At 53.7% G+C, this 18,251-nt stretch overlaps 9 non-coding genes across 9 annotated transcripts; 5 read left to right on the top strand and 4 right to left on the bottom strand.

Moving 5' to 3' along the window:
* Positions 1-967: 967 nt before the first annotated feature.
* Positions 968-1,072, bottom strand: TRNAR-UCU (transfer RNA arginine (anticodon UCU)). Its single transcript has 2 exons — positions 1,036-1,072; positions 968-1,011 (listed from the first exon to the last, which is right to left on the bottom strand). It is a non-coding gene; the product is annotated as a tRNA-Arg (tRNA).
* A 1,611-nt stretch (positions 1,073-2,683) lies between these two features.
* TRNAS-GCU (transfer RNA serine (anticodon GCU)) lies at positions 2,684-2,765 on the top strand. The gene has a single exon. It is a non-coding gene; the product is annotated as a tRNA-Ser (tRNA).
* A 3,680-nt stretch (positions 2,766-6,445) lies between these two features.
* On the top strand, positions 6,446-6,527 carry TRNAS-UGA (transfer RNA serine (anticodon UGA)). The gene has a single exon. It is a non-coding gene; the product is annotated as a tRNA-Ser (tRNA).
* Positions 6,528-7,580: 1,053 nt separating this feature from the next.
* On the bottom strand, positions 7,581-7,653 carry TRNAF-GAA (transfer RNA phenylalanine (anticodon GAA)). The gene has a single exon. It is a non-coding gene; the product is annotated as a tRNA-Phe (tRNA).
* A 584-nt stretch (positions 7,654-8,237) lies between these two features.
* Positions 8,238-8,309, bottom strand: TRNAE-UUC (transfer RNA glutamic acid (anticodon UUC)). The gene has a single exon. It is a non-coding gene; the product is annotated as a tRNA-Glu (tRNA).
* Positions 8,310-10,214: 1,905 nt separating this feature from the next.
* On the top strand, positions 10,215-10,287 carry TRNAK-CUU (transfer RNA lysine (anticodon CUU)). Its single transcript has one exon. It is a non-coding gene; the product is annotated as a tRNA-Lys (tRNA).
* Positions 10,288-10,708: 421 nt separating this feature from the next.
* On the top strand, positions 10,709-10,781 carry TRNAV-AAC (transfer RNA valine (anticodon AAC)). The gene has a single exon. It is a non-coding gene; the product is annotated as a tRNA-Val (tRNA).
* A 3,005-nt stretch (positions 10,782-13,786) lies between these two features.
* TRNAS-GCU (transfer RNA serine (anticodon GCU)) lies at positions 13,787-13,868 on the top strand. The gene has a single exon. It is a non-coding gene; the product is annotated as a tRNA-Ser (tRNA).
* A 3,930-nt stretch (positions 13,869-17,798) lies between these two features.
* TRNAT-AGU (transfer RNA threonine (anticodon AGU)) lies at positions 17,799-17,872 on the bottom strand. The gene has a single exon. It is a non-coding gene; the product is annotated as a tRNA-Thr (tRNA).
* Positions 17,873-18,251: the final 379 nt, after the last annotated feature.

Here is an 18,251-nt window from a genome sequence, read left to right on the forward strand (position 1 = left end):
CACCCAGAGGCAGCAAGAATTCAGTCTCTCAGGCCAGTGCATTGGGGACAACGTGTGAGCCCTTCCATGAGCATTTTCTGCTCCCACTGGGGAAGGCAGCTGGGCTTTGAGCTACAAATCTCAAGGGGCTGGTGAGGAAATGAGGAGCTGGCAGCTCGGGTGAGTCGCTTCCCTGAGAACAAGAGGTGGAGTGTTCACAAGGTGCATCCCCTCCCCTGCAGAGCAGGGTGTTAGAAAGAGCCAGGAACAGAACAGTCAGACAAGTTCTAGCCGCAAGATCTGCTTCTCTGGTGTAGTGGTTGTACCATTTGTCTAATGCTCAAAAGATCCCTGGTTTGAAGCCAGGCGGAAGCACAAGGTTGTCTCTCATTGCTGCTCCCCTGAGTGCCCAGGTAAGTGCAGCTGCTGCTGACCAGCCTGTGCCTGGGATGAGCCCAGCTTCCCATGTGACAGAGTGGGGTGACATCAGCTGAGAATGCCCCTTGGTGCCAGCCTGGGGAAGGGAGATGAGTCAGGCCAGGCAGCTGTTGGAGGCTTGTTGCTTGGCCTCCCCTGCCCTGGGAGGCTGGTGTATTGGACAGGTTCTGCCTGCTGCCTCCCTTGTGTGACTTGCCCAGTGTCCACAAGCCAAATGTCGGAAAAGCCTCTTCCAAAAAAAGCAGCAGAAAAAGTTGCACAAATTGGGTTTTGAAATGTGCGTAGGTTTTTCCAGAAGAGCAGTGCAGTGCAGACATAGCCTGAGTGTTGCTTTGCTCAGCACTAGTAGGAGACAGGGAGGGACAAAATAGTCTAAAGGCACCTGCAGCCTTTCAGAACAACCCCCATCTCCAACCCCAAGAACCAGCCCTTCCCTCCATCCTCACTGGGGTCTGCTGGGAATTGCCTGGATGCCAGACCACCCCAGTGTCAGCCTAAGGTTTGCCTGGTCTGTAATAGCTGCATCCTGGAAATGAGGAAGCAGCTAAAGTGACTCTGGTGGGACTTGAACCCACAACCTTAGAATGTCTAGCTGGGCTCACACTAACCATTAAAGCTTAGAAGGCCAATGTGCTTTCCATTGCACCACAGAGCCTGACAGACTGCTGAGGTTGATATCTCCATTCTCTGCTTTGCAGCATGGCAATTGCTGGGGGTCTGTCTCTTTTGGGAGAGGAGGTAGGAAGAGGGAGGGGGCCACTGAAATTAAAGGATAAAAACTGAGCTGTAGTTTGAGAACGGGGGCATTGATTCCACTGCCTCTCTCATGCTAAGCGAGCGCTCTACCACTTGAGATAATCCCCCTGCTTGCAAAAGGCCCTGCTGCCTCCCCCACCTTGTTCCAGAGCCCACAACATCCCTGCAGCTGCCCAAAGCTCCTTTCTGAAAGGGCCACTTGCAAGACTGACACCCGGGGGCCGGCTAGCTCGGAGCTCTAGGACACGGCGCTCATATCACACAGATGCATCTTAAGAGCAAGCCCCTTGTTTCAAGCTATAACGGGCTCGCTATTCCGACATCCCTGCATGGCAGGAGGAGGGAGGGGTTTCGCAATAGCGATTTATTTCGAAGTAAGTGCTGTGTAGCCAGCACCAAATTGCAAAATAAGCTATTTCAAAATAGGCGCATTGATTATTTTGAACTATGGGACGCACCCCTAGTGAGTTAGAGCTGAACTCTGCCCCCAGCTCCCTGCTCCACCCACCCACGTACGTACTGACTCCTCCTTGCCATAGGGCTGTTTGCATTGGCCTCTTCTCTCTGTCGCCAGGCTTCAGCCAGGACTGAGACTCAGGCAGCAGAATGTGACCCGGCTCCCCGCACCTGGGCCCTGCATTTCTCATCCCTTCAGGGACACTTGCTAGTGGAGGAATAAATCACAGACACATGAGTGTAGATTATGAAACTTTGTAGTTGTTGTTGCCTTGGAAACTCCCCACAGACCTTCCCCTGGGGTCCCGGGCAGCCAGCTCACACGTCACAGCTCACTTCGAGGTGAGGGTGCTGTGTAGACGTGCCCGTCCTGTTGAGGATCAGCCTGCTGGGGGGAGGCTCTGGCCACTTCCTTTCCTTGTCTCTCTCAGGCTGTGTCTACACTGCAGGGCTACGTCTACACTGCAAGCTTTTAGCACAAGAGCAAGTGCTCTTTTGTGTAAAAACTTGCAGAGCGTCTACACTGCAGGTACCTTCTTGTGTAAGTAAATTTATAGTTCAGCATCAGACAACAGGGCTTCTTGCACAGAAGTTATTCCTCTCCCCACGAGGAATAAGCCCTCTTGTGCAAGAACTCGTCCACAAGGAGGCAATGTGGATGGGCAACAGCAGTTTCTTGCTCAAGAAAACCCTATGGCTAAAATGGCCATCAGAGCTTTCCTGCGCAGGAGAGCGTCCACACTGCCATGTGCACTCTTGCAGAAAAGCACTTTTCTTGTGCAAAAGCTCATGGCAGTGCAGAGACACTGTTGCGCAAGACCTTTTGCACAAGAACTCTTGCACAAAACAGTTCTTGAGCAAGAAGTCTGCAGGGTAGATGTAGCCAGGGGGTGTTTGGGTTTGTTACCAGCACTGAGCTTTGTACAACGGCCCAGGGAACATTGTGAAAAGCCAAAACCTTCCCGCCCTGGGTGTCCTTGGCCAGTCAGCAAGTGGCAGAAAGATTCCCTGAAGCGCTGACTTTAGGTGATTTGAAACAAACCCCAGCAGCTCAGATGAGGTGGCCGAGTGGTTAAGGCGATGGACTGCTAATCCATTGTGCTCTGCACATATGGGTTCAAATCCCATCCCCTTTGGGTGTTTGCAGCCCTCTCTCTTGATTCTCCCAGAAGTTCGGTACCAGCCCCTCTTGTAACCCTGCCAGCTCCAGCCCCTCCCACTGCAGCCAGGGGAAATCTCCACAGAGACACTCCCAGGTGGGAGTGCCCCTTTTGTGTGTCTGTTGCGCTTCCAGTGTCTTTCCTCAGGCACGTTCATCCGGCAAAGACCCCCCCCCCCCAGGGCTCTTGTATCTTCCTTTGTGCAGCTCAGCTGCAGACAGTGCCAGGGCTGAAAGGAAATTGCTTCACTTTGGGAGTCAAAGGTGTTGTCTGGGACCATAGAGCAGTTTCACCCACCAGCCAGAGGAGGGCACCATGGCTTAGCTGGCTAAAACACCTACCTTGTGAACATAAGAGCCTGGGTTCAACTCCCAGTGGTGCCTTGTTGCATCCTTTGCTCACATTTTCCCAGGTCCTTCTGGGACACAGAAGAGGCCTCCCCTGGCCACCCATGGAACTGCTGGTTCAGAAAAGGCTGATTGGGGAGGAGTGTTGGGAAGAAGGAAACCACAAGTGAGAAGCACCTGATGCCCACAGACCCTCACTCTCCATGGCTGCGGAAGCTGCAGAGGTTGCACTCACAGGATCTCTGGACGCTGACAACCCAAAGGAATCACAAGGGTGTGTGGTGCTGGCTCTCCTGTCCCAGCAATTGCAGTCAGAGCCCTGCCTTGCCAGTGCCACTCACAGCAGCCTCTGCACCTGCTCCAGGCTTGTGGTTTCCTTCTTCCCAACACTCCTCCCCAATCAGCCTTTTCCTGAACCAGCAGTTCCATGGGTGGCCAGGGGAGGCCTCTTCTGCGTCCCAGAAGTTGCTAGGCTCTGACTCTTGCCCCCTTTGTGCCCCCATCTAAATTCTCTTTTAAATTGGTCTTTATGGTCCTGCTCAGGGCGTTTTTCTCCTCAGCAGCGCACAAGAGAGACCACCAGCCACCTTGACCAAACCTCAAACCAGCTGGATGAGCCAGCCCACATCACAGTGAGTCGCTAGTGGCCCTGTCAGAGAAGAGCCCTTGGCAACTGCAGAGACATCCCTTCAGCTGCCGGACACGCCTTTCTGAAAGGGCTATTTGTGAGCTGTGTTTTGCTTGGCTGGCTAGCTCAGCTGGTCAGTGCGTGGAGCTAGTAATGCCAAGGTCATGGGTTCAAGCCTTGTGCTGGCTAAAGATATGTTTGCTGTGATGACTGCTCTACCCCTGTCCCCCTCCTTTAGCTGCCTGCTATGGACAGGGAAGCAGAAACAAGCCAGAAAAATGATAGGAGGAAGCTCCAGTCTGCACAGCCCCAGTGGCTAAAAGGCCCTTGGTCTGGCCTCCTTTCCCCAATAGCAGGGAAAACTCTTCTCTTCCCTCTATTGTGGGGCTACTCATGGGCCTGCTGGCTCAGCTGTTTAGAGCTTCATGCTAATAATGCCCAGGTCTCTGCAGTCCATGCGGAGGAATGTGGACATTTTTGGCCAAATGGCCAATGGTCTTGCAAAGAAAGGCCACCTCCCTCCTACCCCCGCATCCTAGACCAAGTCAGAGCCAAGGTCAAGGAATTGCGGCAGGGGTATGTGAGGGAAGCCCTGCATGACTGTGCATGCTCTTGGAGAGGATGAAAAGCCGTGAGAGGCAGCTGCAGGACCCATTTGTGCCTGTTTTTGCAGGGTTCAAATAAGGGCTCAGCAAGAAGCTTTCATGCTCCTTCTTTACACTGCATTGGCTGCGAATCAAACCCAGGTGAACTGCTTCAAAGGCAGTTTTGTTCACTGCTATACCACCAATGCCTGCCTGGAAAGCTTTTAGGAAAATTAGTGAGGGAAGCCCACGTCTGCCATGAGGCTGGCCAGAGGCGAGAGGGTGCCTGTGTGGTTTGGGGAAAGCAGAACTTCTTGGCCATTAGGCACAGACCAGAAGTGGTGACGCTGGGGTAGTGGCTGCCCTGCTCTCTCCGTGGTGTGAGGAGCCGGGCGGGAGAGGAGTCCCAGAGGTTGTTGGGTGGGAGAGTTGAGTTTATCGGACTTTGGGCTAAGCTCTAGAGCAGCCAAGGGAGAGGTGGGGAAGTGACTTCTGGATACTCTTTGTAGCCCAGGGATGCGGACCAAGAGCGTCCTTGTGTTTTTTGCCATAAAGTGTTGTTTCTGGGTCCTTTGCCTAAGATCGAGCACGTCTGCCTTCCGGAGAGCCATGTCACAGGCACAAGCCCCCAGAGACCCCTTCAGGGACACATCACAGGACCAAGCAAGGGGCAGAAACACTGAGCACTGTCAGTGTCTGGGCCAGAGATAAAGTCCCTCTTGGAGCTGTGATCCGATGGGGAGTCTCTGCAGGCCCAGCAGTCCAGGTGGAGGAATGCAGACATCTATGAACATAAAAACATAAGAACGGCAATACTGGGTCAGATCAAAGGTCCGTCTAGCCCAGTGTCCTGTCAGCTGACAGTGGCCAGCACCAGGTGCCCCGGAGGGGATGGACCGAAGACAATGATCAAGCGATTTGTCTCCTGCCATCCAACTCCAGCCTCTGACAAACAGAGGCCAGGGACACCATTTTATCCCATGGCTAATAGCTTTTATGGACCTAACCTCCATGAAATTATCTAGCATATGGCCCAATGGCTGATGGCCTTGCAGAGAAAGGCCACCTCCCCCCTCCTGCATCCTAGACCAAGTCAGACCCAAGGTCAACCAATTGCGGGAGGGGTATGTGAGGGCCCGTGAGGGCAGGTCCCGCTCTGGGGAAGCACCGCAGCACTGTGCATACTGTGAGGAACTGGACCGAATCCCGGGGTGTGGGGAGCCCCTGTCTCCAGGGATAGTTGTGGAGTCTGGGATGGAGACACCTGGGCAGCAGCGGCTGCAGCTTCAGGATGACAACGCTGATGACCTGCAGCTCCAGGGGATGCAGGAGGACTCCCAAACGGCTTCAGGCAGCGGGGAGGGAACATCAGGTGAGTGCTGGGAGGTTGCAACACCCAGGACATGTCGACACTTGCAGTCTCCTTCAGGAGAGGGATGCAAATGGAGACATTCAAAATTGTAAATGAAACCGGGATTTAAATATCCCGCGCTCTATTTGCATAATCGTGTCCGGGCGCTGTTTCAAAATACTTTATTATGAAATAAAAAACACCGTTTAGATGCAGTTATTTGGGGAGAAAACCCTTCTTCTGAAATAACCCTTAAACACTCCCCTCTGGTCTGGACCTAACAGCAGTGTCAGCGTTTGCTAGTCGGGGCTCTGGACAGCACCTGCACAGAGGGAGATGGCAACTGCGGGACGCCCTGGCCAACTGTCCCAATGTCTCAAAGCAGAAAAGAAAACAAAAGAGGCCAATGAAAACAGCCCCTGGCAGCGAGGGAGTCAGCACGTCGGTGGGTGGGGCAGGACGCTGGGGGCAGAGCTGGGCTCTAACTCGCTGGGTGACCTTGGCCCATTCAGTGAACCTCTCCCTGTCTCCATGGCCCTGTCTGTACAGCAGGGACAGCAACACTCACAGCCCCACAGGAGGGGGCTGGTTTAATGCTTCACCCCAGGGCCCAGCAATGAGCCCCCAAGCTTGCCCTGTTCTGGAGCCATTTTTGCTGTGTGAATTCTGTGGGGCGGGTGAGGTCAGGCCTGGGCACTGGGATTATTTACCACTGTCCCTGATCCTGGAGCACTGCTGACTTCACAGCTGTGGTGGCGGAGTGGTTAAGGCGTTGGACTTGAAATCTAATAGGGTTTCCCTGCGCAGGTTCAAATCCTGCTCACAGCGAGGCCTGTGTTTTGGCCACGCCCTAACCAGGGCAACAAGCTGCACAACCCTTGGGCCACTCTCCCTGTCCCCAGTCAATCCCTTTCTGCGCCTTCCGAGAGAGACATAGAGCATGGTGCCTACTTATGGGTCCCTGGGCTCTAGGGAAACGCTCAGCTCCTGCAGCCTCTGTCCCTTGCCCAGCACCCCATGGCTCAGCCCTACCCCTGGGGGCTGCCCTGCTCCAGTGTGTGATAGGAGTTGAGTGAGAGGATGGAGCGTCTGGGCCTCCCCCAAAGGTCCATCCATGAAGGGCAGAAATGTTGGGGATATGATGTGGGTCACTCCTCCCGAGGCACACAGTCCCCCCCCCCCCCTTCCCTGTGTTGGGAGCAAAGTGTCTAGAGAAGTATTGTTTGGGTGGGGGGTCTTGTTCCCTGCTCTTGCTCTGCCTTGGGCAAAGAATTAGTAACAGAATATTTGTCCAAGTTTATGTACAGAAAAAACTAACAAGCATCTTTCTGTGAGGTGGTGGCTATCGTGGTTATCGTGTTTGCTTAATGTGTGAAAGGCTCATGGTTCAAAGCCAAGCAGAAAGTGGGAACAGGGGGTTCTGCTCCTATTTGTGGCACCCCAGGAAAACACAGCCCCTGTTGCTTGGGATAAGCCCAACTCCCAGGCTGAGTAAAGGAAGGAACAACAGGAGCCATGTCCTAGAAAGGAAGGGGCCAGTGTGTGTGAGTGCATGGCCCAGACAGACAGCCCCAGGCTGCAAGGGCAGAGCTGCTGGACGTCTCTAGTGGCCCTAACGGGGGGAGACATGGGTGCTAGCAACATGCTCATGTGGTGCCATGTTCCAGCACTGCCAACAGGGAGTGTCTTTTGTGGTGTCACCTGCTTCCCCCCAAATTTAGCTCTTGTACTTGCCCTGTGGCAGGATAGAGACCGAGGGCCAAGAGAAAGCAGGAAGAGCCCCAGGATGCAGCTCATCTCCCCTTTTCTCCTGCAGTGCAGGTTGTGATAACAGCTCTAAGCAAAACCATCAACGTGAAGTAATTAGCCCCTATTGGAGCATGCCAAAGCCTGGGATTGAACCAGGGACCTTTAGATCTTCAGTCTAACGCTCTCCCCACTGAGCTACTTTGGCTGTGACAAGAGCCCTGTGTGGCCTGTAATTCTCTGTCCAGGATGTTTTGCCGCATGTCGTCATGCCCTGCCCAGGAAGGCCAGACTGGCCTTTCCGCAGCGCCCCTCCCCCCCAGCCCAGAGCCAAGGTTCCCTCTAAGCCAGGCCTGGGCAACACAGGCCAGCGGGCTGGATCCAGCCCATGAAGCCACCCAACATGGCAGCAAGAAGCCTCAGGCAGATTCCCTGCTCGCCCTGCCCCCACGCACAGCTGAGAGAAGGGGCTGCTGGGCCCTTTGTGTCTCTCAGCTGTAGAGGAAAAGGCTTCATGCCTGGTCCCTGCTCCCAGCTTGTTTGTGGCCAATGGGAGCTGCCTGCTTGAAGCCCTGGCCAGTCCCCACAAGCTCTTATTCACGCAGGCGTGTGACCTGTGCCCCCTGCGCAGGGAAGGGGCTGCCTGAGAAATGTGCTTGGCTACTGGGAGTGTCTCCCAGCCAGAGCCTGCCTCTGGCACCCCAGCCCCTCCCTTCCCTCAGCCCACTGGCCCTCCCTGTGATGGAAAAGGGCAAAGACTTGGCAGGTTTCATTAATACAGATGAGGCTGGTTTCCTTGACTGGGAATTGAACCCAGGTCTCAGCAGTGAAAATGCTGAATCCTAGCCACTAGACCATCAGGGACACATGAACATGGGTCTCTCCTTAACTACCCTTGCCTTTCACAGGCCACTTTCTGTCCCCTTCAGGACACGGGTCCATTTTCCATTGCCCAGAGGAGACAAGAACAGAAACCAAACAGAACATCAGAACAGCCAGACTGGGCCATGCCAGTTGCCCAACTAGCCCAGGATCCTGTCTCACAACAGCAGCCAATTCCATTTCCCAGTGGGAATGCTCAGGACAGACAATTGTTAAGTGACCCCTCCTGTTGCCCATTCCCAGCTTCTAGAATACACCAGCTAGGGACACCTGCCCTGTCCATCCTGGTTCAATGCCATTGATTGACCTTCCCTGCATTAAATGATCCACTTCTGTTTTGGATCAAATGTCTTGGGCTGCGCAGGCCTTGAGTCATGGCAAGAGCTGGAGGGGAATAGGGAACGGCTGCACTTTGGAATGGGAAGGGGTGTCTGGGACCATAAAGTAGAACAGTTTCAAAGTGCTTTTCAAGGAGGGCACCATGGCTTAGCTGGCTAAAGCACCTGCCTTATAAACAAGAGATCCTTGGTTCAACTCCCAGTGGTGCCTTATTGTAACCTTTGCTCACATTTACTTATGCCCTTCTGGGACACAGAAGAGGCCTCCCCTGGCGACCCATGGAACTACTGGTTCAGGAAAAGGCTGATTGGGGAGGAGTGTTGGGAAGAAGGAAACCACAAGTGAGAAGCACCTGATGCCCACAGACACTGACTCTCTATGGCTGCAGGAGCTGCAGAGGTTGCTCCCTCAGGCTCTCTAGGCCCTGACCTGACCCCCTGAGGGAATCACAAGGGCATGTGGTGCTGGCTCTCCTGTCCCAGCAATTGCAGTCAGAGCCCTGCCTTGCCAGTGCCAGCAGCTTCTGCAGGGGCTCCAGGCTTGTGGTTTCCTTCTTCCCAACACCCTCCCCAATCAGCCTTTTCCTGAACCAGCAGTTCCATGGGTGGCCAGGAGAGGCCTCTTCTGTGTCCCAGAAGGGCATAAGTAAATGTGAGCAAAGGTTACAATAAGGCACCACTGGGACTTGAAGCCACAATCTCCTGTTTATGAGGCAAGTGCTTTAGCAAGCTAAGCCATGGTGCCCTCCTCCAAAGTGTCTTTAAAATGGCTCAATGTTTCCAGACAACACTTTTGACTCCCAAAGTGCAGCCATTCCCCACTTCCCTCCAGCCATCGAGCCCAGGTGGTGTCTGGCCCCCTGGGCACAGAAAGCTACAGCTCAGTGGGCAGGGGGCTTTGGCTTCCTTGCCCATGGGATGCTGTTGCAGGAAGGGCTGCTCAGCAGCGCTGGGGTTCACCTGTCGAGGAAGGGAAGAGTATTTGGGTGCAGACTGGCTAACCTAGTGAGGAGGCTTTAAACTAGGTTTGATGGGGCAGGTGCCCAAAGCCCAGAGGTAAGTGAACAACATGGACACCTGGGGGATACCAGGGCACAGGCAGGAGAAGATGGGAGTGAATCCTGCTACCTCTGCCATGGCTTGGCCCAGGAGGCCTGGGTCTAGCAGCTTTTCACCCCAGCTTTGTGGGAGGCCAAGTAGGAAGGGGCCTCTGGAGGCTTATAGCCCCCTGGCCTGCTGTGTCTGTGGAAAGGGGGGAAGAGGACACATACCTCTCACTGGGGAACAGGGCGCATGGATTCCACTTGTTCCTGGAGAAAATGAAACAGTCTGAGCATTTTGCAGAGAACGGAGCAGTCCCTGGAGAGATGGAAATGGGTCCGTTACTTGTGGGGAAAGAAGTGGGTGTGTCGGGAGTGGGGTTCGAGTTCAAACCTCTCCACAGACCAGAACCCCACTTTAGGGGCAAGAAAGAGCCTTGAGTCAGGCAGTGGAGAACACTTGGCTCCTGTTACACTGAGATGGGATATTAGGAACTTTTTTGCAAGCAGCCTGGCTAGCTCAGTTGGTAGAGCATGAGACTCTTAATCTCAGGGTCATGGGTTCAAGCCCCATGCTGGGCGGTGCCCTTCCTTAATTCACATTCTCAGCCTGTGAGCAATTGGCTCTCACTTTTCACCAGGGTTTTAGAAAGAAAAAGTCTAGTCCTGGGGTCCAGCTTTAGTAGAACCAACTGCAATTTCCATCTTCTGAGGAGAAGGGAAGAGGATTTTCTTCTCCTCAGTTCTAGCTACATCAGCCCAGGGGGGAGAAAAAATAACCCTCCGCCCGCTGATTGTCCCCCATCAGCTTCTGTAGCTTCACCTCCTTCCACAGCAGCTCCAGCTTTGAGCTACAAATCTCAAGGGGCTGGTGAGGAAATTAGGTGCTTCCCTGAGAACAAGAGGTGGAGTGTTCACAAGGAGCATCCCCCTCCCCTGCAGAGCAGGGTCTTAGAAAGAGCTAGAAACAGAACAGTCAGCCAAGTTCCACACCTTTAGATGTGTTTCTGTGGTGTAGTGGTTATCATGTTTGCCTAACATGCAAAGGGTTCCTGGTTCAAAGCCAGGCAGAAACACAGCGTCTTCTCTTATTGCGGTGCCCAGGTAACTGCAGCTGCTGCTGATCAGCCTGTTGATGAGCCCAATGCTCATGTGACAGAGGGGGGGGTAACGTCAGCTGATAATGCCCCTGGGTGCGAACCTGGGGAAGCCAGATAAATTAGGCCAGGCAGCTGCTTGTGCCTTGGCCTCCCTGCCCTGGGGGGCTGGTGCATTGGGCTGGCTCTGCCTGCTGCCTCCCTTGTGTGACTTGCCCAGTGTAACAGGCCAAATGTCCGAAAAGCCTCTTCCAAAAAAAAAAAAAAAAAAAGAAGAAAAAGCTGCACAAAGTGGGTTTTGAAATTTGCGTAGCTTTTCCCAGAAGAGCAGACATAGCCTGAGTGTTGCTCAGCACTGGTAGGAGACAGGGAGGGACAAAATGATCTAACGGCACCTGAAGCCTTTCAGAACAACCTCCAGCCCCAACCGCAAGAACCAGCCCTTCCCTCCATCCTCACTGGGGTCTGCTGGGAACTGTCTGGACTCAAGCCCACCCCAGTTTCACGCTAAGGATTGCCTGTTCTGTAAAAGCTGCGCCCTGGAAATGAGAAAGCAGCTAAAGTGATACTCGTGGGACTTGAACCCACAAACTTTGAATGTCTAGCTGGGCTCACATGAATCACTGCAGCTTAAAATAGTGATAGAAAAGTAGCCATGTTAGTCTAGGGTAGCTGAAACAAAATACAGAAAAAAACCAGTTTCTTGCCATTTTAACTCAGAAAGGACATTATCTCAATGGCTTAATTACCTGCATCCTGCTTCAAAAGCCCTTTAAAACTGCACTTTCAAGGGAATCCTCTGAACTGTTATTCATGCTAAAATTCGACACTTTACGGCAGGGTCCTAACAAAGACTCTAGTTATCTTACCCATTACAAAGATAGCTTCCCCAATTATCACCTCTAATATCATTAGGTCACAGACATTTACCTTCCCCCCTGCATCCCCGTTCTGTTCTGAAATTTGATTTGTCCTTTTCATATGTGTTCGGTTTTTTTAATCGTATCCTTTGCTATATATGGTGGTGACAATTTTCTTCCACTATTTGATCTGAGGAAGTGGGTCCGGCCCACGAAAGCTCATCATCTAATAAACCATCTTGTTAGTCTTTAAAGTGCTACATAGTCCTGTATTTTGTTGCAGCTTAAAAGTCCAACATGCTTTTCATTGCACCACAGAGCCTGATATCTCCACTCTCTGCTTTGCAGCATGGCAATTGCTGGTGGCAAAGAAAGGGGACCCAGGTCTGTCTCTTTTGGGAGAGCAGGTAGGAAGAGGGAGGGGGCCACTGAGCTCCTGACAGTGAAAATAAGGGATAAGAGCTGAGCTGTAGTTGGAGAATGTGGGCATCGATCCCACTGCCTCTTGCATGCTAAGCAAGCACTCTACCACTTGAGCGAATTCCCCTGCTGCATTTACAAAAGGCTTCTTGGAGGCTCTTCCCTTCTCCACAGCGACATCTGTCATCTAGGTCAGTTAGTCGTGGGAAAGGAGAAGGCTCCGAAAAGGCCTCAAGGGCAACTCTCAAGGAGACTCCCTGCAGCAAAGCCATGGGGGGGGAGGGTCTCTGAGATGTCCCCTGCCCTGCAGCCTGTCCCACCTGGCCACTGTCATGGACTCTCTGTGAGGTCAGCACCTCCCAACCTCCTTTAGCCAATAAGCTGAGGGGCTGCAAAAGGCCCTTGTGATGTCACTGCCACACCCACCCCTGCCCTCCAGGGCTAATGTCCTGCCCCAGGCAGCCCCTTTGCATGGCTGAGCTGCTCCCAGGGGTGAAAGTGACACATTTCTTACAGGGAGTCCTGGGAGATGAAGCAGCTGGAGGGAGCCAGGAGAGCAGAGGCCAGCCTGAGAGCTGAGAGTCAGAGGTGCCCACTGCACTTTCACACCGCAGGTCCCATGGTGTAAGGGGCAGCACTCAGGGCTCTGAATCCTGCAAACTGCAATTTCCATCTTCTGAGGAGAAGGGAAGAGGATTTTCTTCTCCTCAGTTCTAGCCACATCAGTCCAGGGAGGAGAAAAAATAACCCTCCGCCTGCTGATTGTCCCCTGCACGTTCTGGCGCAAGAGCCTCTTCCACAACAATGGTGGCTCATTAGATATGCAAATGAGGCTCACCCTCTCCGTTGGCCACTTGCCACTGCTCCTACCAGCTGGCCGCCAGCCACTCCCTCCAGCCGCCCCATCCATGCTGCTGTGGGTGCCAGTGTCTCACCACACTGTGAAGTCAGACCAGAGACGGACACTGTCAGTAAACACTCATATCGGAAACGCTCCTCTGGATGCTGGGCCCACCAGAGCCGTGTGCCGCTGCCATCTGCCTGCTCCGTGGACATCTTCCCATTGCAGAGCCCGCGCCGAGCCAGACTGTGACTAGACAGCCCCTCTCTGGGCACCCAGGGGCTATGTCTACACTGCCGGCTTCTTGCTCAAGAATGGCCGTTCTTGCACATAAACTTGAGGAACATCTACACTGCACGCGCGTTCTTGTGCAAGTAAATTTACAGCAAAACGTAGGAAAAGGGCTTCTTGGGCAAGAGTTATTCCTCTCCTCATGAGGAATAAACCCTCTTGTGCAAGAGCTCTTGCACAAAAAGGTAGTATGAATGGGCAACAGGGTTTTTTTTATGCAAGAAACCCACTTGGCTAAAATGGCCATCAGAGCTTTCCAGCACAAGAGAGTGTGCACACTGCCACGGACATTCTTGCACAAAAGCACATGGCAGTGTGGACGTGCTCTTGCACAAGACATTTTGCGCAGGAACTCTTGCACAAAACAGTTCTTGTGTAATATGCCTGCAGCGTAGATGTAGTCAAGGGTTGTTTGGGTTTGTTACGAGCACTGAGCTTTGTACAACAGCCCAGGGAACATTGTGAAAAGCCAAACCCTTCCCACCCTGGGTGTCCCTGGCCAGCCAGCGAGTGTCACAAAGGTTCCTGGCAGTGACGGCTTTGGGTAATTGGTAACAAATCCTTACAGCTCAGATTAGGTGGCCGAGTGGTTAAGGCGATGGACTGCTAATCCATTGTGCTCTGCACACATGGGTTCGAATCCCATCCTCATCGGATGTTTGCAGCCCTTCCTCTTGCTTCTCCCAGCTCTCTCTTCAGTTCAGTGCCAGCCCCTCCCACTGCAGCCTGGGGAAAGGGGAAATGTCCACAGAGACACTCCCAGCTGGGACCCTCAATCCCTTCTGCCCTCAAGGGGAAACCTCACAAAGGAGATTCCAGGCAGCCAGGCCATGGGGGTCTCTGAGATGCCCCAGCCCTGCAGCCTGTCCCACCTGGCTGTTGCCATGGCCCCTCTGTGAGGTCACTGTCTCCCAGCCAATGAGCTGAGGTGCTGCAAAAGTTCCTTGTGATGTCACTGCTGCCTTGCAGGCTCATGTCCTGCCCCTGGCCAGCCCCTTGGCATGTGTGAGCTGCTCCCCCTCTGCCTCCCTCACTCAGGGCTGGTTCTGGGGCTCACACAGGGAACATCAGAGGCTGCTCAGGGTGCCACATGCCCCCAAGGTCACCTTCTAAATGTCAGGGCAAGCCAGGATCTATCCCGTCCCTTCTGCAAGACCCCACCCCTTTGCTGAGCCCCTGCCCTCCCCAAACCTTTCCATGGACTCTTGGTTACTATTGGACACTCGCCACTAATGACATAATCACACCCCAGCCATTTTGCTAGGGCTGCAGCTGGGGAGAAAATTTTAACTTAAATCATTAAATGATTACGCGTTTGAACTGTCTCATGTTAGTTGATCAAACTTCATCTGAAATATAGGAAAACATTATGGCCAGCACGAAAGGTTTCGGTGCCACACCCCTAGAGACTCTGGAACAAAGAAGACACATGAGAAGAACCCAACTTTCTTCCTTTTGCTGTGACATGGATGGATCTAGCTCAGGTTTCACTCAGGGGGTCTGTCTGCATGTGAAGTACCTGTGAAAACCCCTGTGCTCCTCTGCCCCTCACCAACAATGCCATCTACTTGGGGGAGAAATTGTCCTGAGACTTGTGTAAGGGGACTGTTAGCCCCTTACTAAAACTCTGTGGGAGTGTTTGGTTTGCCAGCTCGCAGTGTCAAAAGGGGAAGGGTCCATGAGACTGACAGACCCCAGAGACAATGGAAAGCAGCCAACACTCTAGCTCAGCCTGATTGACAGTTTGGACAGGCCAGTGAGGAAAGTGAGAGGCCAGGCCCCGTCCCCCCTGTGAGCTGGGATTGTTCTGGGTCTCTCTGAGCAAGGAGAGAGCAGTGCAAGCTGTGTGGAGAAGAAGTCCTGCAGCAACAGAGCCAAACACAGACAGCCCAAGGAGTGCAAGCTGTGCTGAGGGGCAGTTTTGCAGCACCAGAGCTAGGCACACACAGCTCAAGATGCATAGACCCTGTGGTGAGCAGCAGACTGGCAGTGCTCAGAGAAGCCAAAAGGGACAGAGAAGCAACGCAAGGAGCTGGAGACTGGCAAGGCAGCACAGCCTACAGCTGGGTGTGGTGAGCAGCTGGGACCAGCAAAGTGTGGGGAGAGGCTCTGGGCAGGGAAATATCACCAGCCAAGAGGCCCAGCAGGCCAGACTGGGAGAGGGGTCTGGCTACTTAGAGCTTGAGGCTGTGTGGTCACTGCCAGAGCAGGCGTGTCCAGCCTGCAGTCCCCCTGCAGCACATCCAGGGCCTCTAAGGGGCCTCTAAGGAAGAGATTGTGAACTGTCCTTACACTCTGCAGGCTGCTGTTTTGATGTCCCCGTGCTACAGAGCAGGGCTGTGTGTTCTCATTTAACCATTCTCATTTTTTTTCTTATTCTTTTCTCTTTAATGAGTTGATGTTTAATAAATTGTATTTGCTTTGAACCTTATAAAATGATCACTGGGCCAAGAAAGCCTGCAGTGTGCAGAGAGCACCTCGGAGTGGGGACACCCTAACTCCTGCCCCAGCGACTACAAGGTCGGGGATTAAGACCCAGGAAACCTGGGCCCAGCCTTGTTGGGGTTTCGAGGACTCTGCTACTCAGGAGAGTGGAGGGGGAGCCCTCAGGATCAGGGAAGCCGTGGGGTAAAGGAAGTGGGAGCAGGGACTCAGATCCTTTCGCTGGTCCATTTCACCAGGGTGGAATAGAAGCCAGGAAAGTTCCCCACAATAGCGGGACCATTCCCCTGCTTACACATAGGTATTTCCAGAAAGCAGTATAGTGTAGACATAGCCTGAGTGTTGCTCAGCACTGGCAGGAGACAGGGAGGGCACCTGCAGCCTTTCAGAACAACCCCCAGCGCCAATCCCAAGAACCAGCCCTTCCCTCCACCCTTACTGGGGTCTACTGGGAATTGCCTGGATGCCAGCCCACCCTAGTGTCAGCCTAAGGATTGACTGGTCTGTAAAAGCTGCACCCTGGAAATGAGGAAGCAGCTAAAGTGACTCTGGTGGGACTTGAACCCACAATCTTTTAACATCTAGGTGGGCTCATATTAACCATTACAGCTTAGAAATCCAACGTGCTTTCCATTGCACCACAGAGCATGAAGGCTGCTGAGTTTGATATTGCCACTCACTGCTTTGCAGCATGGCAATTGCTGGGGGTCTGTCTCTTATGGGAGAGGAGATAGGAAGAAGGAGGGGGCCACTGAAATTAAAGGATAAGAAGTGAGGTAGAGGTGGTCCCTGCTCTCAGCTTGTTTGTGGCCAATGGGAGCTGCCTGCTTGAAGCCCTGGCCAGTCCCCACAAGCTCTTATTCACGCAGGCGTGTGACCTGTGCCCCCTGCGCAGGGAAGGGGCTGCCTGAGAAATGTGCTTGGCTGCTGGGAGTGTCTCCCAGCCAGAGCCTGCCTCTGGCACCCCAGCATCTCCCTTGCCTCAACCTGCTGGCCCTCCCTGTGATGGTAAAAGGGCTAAGACTTTGCAAGTTTCATGAGTACAGATGAGGCTGGTTTCCCTGACTGGGAATCGAACCCAGGCCACAGCAGTGAGAGTGCTGTATCCTAGAGATGCCTTTGGAGCCCTCAAAGGGAGGTTCCTCTGTCTCCTCCCTTGGCTGGCCCTTGGCAAGTCGAACATCCCCCAAGTGTTCCCCAGAATAGTTGTGAGCACAAGGGGGAGATGATCCTGCCAGGGTGGGGGCCAGAGGCTGAGCAGCTCGCAAGGGCCATTCAGCAGCAGCACACGGCTGCCCTCCAGCAGCCCATCGTGGGCTTGTGCGTCTCCCCCTCCCACCACCCTGCTGGGAACACAAACAGGACTTTTCCCTGTGGAAAGAACAAACTCTCTGGTTTCTCTGTGGGGAATGTAGAACTGGGAGGGGCTGAGGGAAGAGCCTGGGAGGGGGAGGAGGCGGGCGAAAAGGGGAGGAAGGGGGAGGGGGGGCTCGGGGCTGGTGCCTGCCTCGGATGATCCCACTGCCTCATGCGCAGGGACCTCAGCAGCCGTGCGGTGCCTCAGGGAGAGAAGCTGGAGGAGCAGGAGCAAGTTTGGGTTCAGGGGGTGGCTGCTGGGCCACTGAAGCAGGCGACTAGCAGTTGGCAGCAGCTCTCTGGGCCGGGCACATGCTCCAGGCCTACTGGAGATATTGAGCCTCCCTCTGTGGCTGGGCTGGGGAGCCAGGCCCCTGCAGGCAGTCCGGGGGCAGCAGGAATTTGGGCATCAGGTCACCCCATTAGGGTGAACAAACATTTTGTTACTAACTTTTTGGCCAACTCAGCTTGCTGCGGGGGAAGGAATTCTCTCTTGTTAATTCTGTGCCCTCAGGAAGGGACCAAACCAAGGGAGGCCGGGCCCCACCTGGGGACTCCAGCCTAAATCCTGATACCAAGGGGTTTACAAGCCAAATAATCAAAGTTTGCTGCACTTCTCCTTCCCACAACCCTGCAGAACCTCAAAGGCCACAGTCCCAGCGGCTGGGGGAGCCGTGCACTCCTCCCAATCAGCCTTTTCCTGAGCCAGCAGTTCCATGGGTGGCCAGGGGAGGCCTCTTCTATGTCCCAGAAGGACCTGGGAAAATGTGAGCAAAGGCAGCAACAAGGCACCACTGGGAGTTGAACCGAGGATCTCCTGTTTACTAGACAGGTGCTTTAGCCAGCTAAGCCATGGTGCCCTCTGGATGCCACTTGGTAAAACTGTTCTATTCTATGGTCCCAGACAACACCTTTGACTCCCAAAGTGCAGCCAATCCCCATTTCCCTCCCGCCCTGGCAGTGTCTGGCTCCCTGGGCACAGAAGGCTACAGCTCAGTGGGCAGAGGCTCTAACGTGCACATCTCCCCCAGCTGCTGGGACTGTTGAGTTGGCCTTGAGGTTTGGTACAGTTGGGAGAAGGAGAAACACAGCAAACATTGATCATCTGGGTTGGAGTTGTGGAAACCATTTCATATTTAGCTAGAAGCCATCTTGTATAACAGAAACCATTTCAGCTTCTTGCTTCTGCACATAGACCAGAGTGAACTTTCTGTCACCCGGTGTGAGAGGCCTACAGGA

The sequence above is a fragment of the Pelodiscus sinensis genome, chromosome 26 (genome assembly GCF_049634645.1).
Source record: "Pelodiscus sinensis isolate JC-2024 chromosome 26, ASM4963464v1, whole genome shotgun sequence".
NCBI classification, from domain to species: domain Eukaryota; kingdom Metazoa; phylum Chordata; order Testudines; family Trionychidae; genus Pelodiscus; species Pelodiscus sinensis.